The sequence below is a fragment of the Phocoena sinus genome, chromosome 13 (genome assembly GCF_008692025.1).
Source record: "Phocoena sinus isolate mPhoSin1 chromosome 13, mPhoSin1.pri, whole genome shotgun sequence".
Lineage (NCBI taxonomy): Eukaryota > Metazoa > Chordata > Mammalia > Artiodactyla > Phocoenidae > Phocoena > Phocoena sinus.
In genome coordinates this window covers 78632942-78634915 of record NC_045775.1, presented here as the reverse complement: position 1 = coordinate 78634915, position 1974 = coordinate 78632942, and positions in this window count along the sequence as shown.

The window sequence follows — 1974 nt, the reverse complement described above, 5'->3', positions numbered from 1 at the left end:
CGTGCCCCGGTCCGGGAAGATCTCACATGACGCGGAGCAGCTGGGCCCGTGAGCCATGGCCGCTGAGCCTGCACGTCCGGAGCCTGTGCTCCGCAATGGGAGAGGCCACAACAGTGAGAGGCCCGCGTACCGCAAAAAAAAAAAAAAAAAAAAAAAGAAAGAAAAAAGAAGATGGGAGCAGTCAGGAAAGAGAGCTGCCTCGTATTTCTATCCCAGGAATTATTGACCTACTTGCATCTGTTCCCATGCACATCACTGCCCAGCATCACGTCCCCTACGGGACACCCAAGGCTTTGGCTTTTCTGATCCTCTTCCTCTCTCTCTCCTACTGACTGATGCGCTATGATAGCTCTCGTCTTGAACAAAAAATCCGCTTTTGATCCCACAGTCCCCTCCAGCTACCATGGCATTTCTCTGTCCCCCTCGCTCTCACTTTTATTTTACTGCAAAATTACTCAAAGGAGCCTCGTCTACTCACTGGCTCCACTTGCTCGCCTTTCACTGGAACCCATCGCAATCACACTTTTGTCCTCAGCTTTGTCCTCGCTTTTGTTATGGCCACATACCACCTCTTTCTCACCAAATCCGGTGGCCAGGTCCTCATGTCCTCAATCTCTCAGCATCATTGGGCCTGGTGGACCTCCTTCTCCATTACTTGTTTTTTTCCCGCCATCCTCCCCCCATCCTGATTTTTCTCTTCCCTCACTTTTTACTCGTCCTCAGTCTCCTTTGACGGCTCCATTTCTTCCTTCCCACCTCTTTCGCAGCGCCCCAGGCTCAGTCTTTGGCCATTCTCTCTTTTCTATCTACACACTCTTGGTAGGTATTCTCATGTGATCCATGGTATTCTATGCCTTCTACTTGCCAGTTACTCCTGAATCTGAATCTCAGGGGAGATTCCAATTTTTTTTTTTTTTTTTTTTTGCGGTACGCGGGCCTCTCACTGCTGTGGCCTCTCCCGCTGCGGAGCAACAGGCTCCGGACGCGCAGGCTCAGCGGCCGTGGCTCACGGGCCCAGCCGCTCCGCGGCATGTGGGATCTTCCCAGACCGGGGCACGAACCCGTGTCCCCTGCATCGGCAGGGGGACTCTCAGCCACTGCGCCGCCAGGCAAGCCCCAAGATTCCAATTTTATATCCTCATGGATGTCTAATATATATCTCAAATGAAACTTGGCCAAAACAGGAATTTTGGAGCATCCCCTCCCCCAATATGATACTTGTTCCTTCCCAAGTCTTCCACATTTCTGTTAAATACCCCCATTTGCCCAGTTAATCAGCTCTCAACCTGTGAGTGCCCCTTGATTACTCTCTTTCCTTTACCTCCCACATTTACTGTCAGTCAGTTCTGCTGTCACAATGTTCAGAACACCTCCCTCCTCACCTTCTCTGCTCTTACCCTAGTCCAAGGTACCATTGTCTCCTGTGTAGTTCATTGCCACAGCCTCCTAACTGGTCTTTCTGCTTTCGTTCTTGACACCCTCTCCTCCTGCCCCCAGGGTCCGTTCTTCACACAACAGCAAGAGTGATAAAACTTCTATGAGGTCATCCCTTCCGTGTGTAGGATGCTTTGCATAACACACTAAGTCCAAACTCCTTACACAGAGACCTGGCCCTTGCCTGCCCCGCCCCCCATCCTCCTCTCCGGCCCTCTCTCCTTTGCTCACTCTGCTTCCACCCCATCGGCCTACTTACTCTGTAACTGATGGGGTTCAAAGCAGGCTGCCTCCAAATATGTCACTTTGGTATATTGACTCTTTTGAAATAAAGTTACTTTGAAAACAGCCGGTGCAAGAGGAAGGCTCTGACCCTCTTTTGTCCCCCCAAAAACAGGAAATAAATCTCCCATGGGAAGATATCCTACCTACAGCAGAAGGATAGGAGGCATCTTTATGGCCAGAGACAGGGAATTCAAGGCCAAGAAAGATGTAGAAACAAACAAATTTTGTTATGTCGGTAATCTGCTGCCCCAAGCA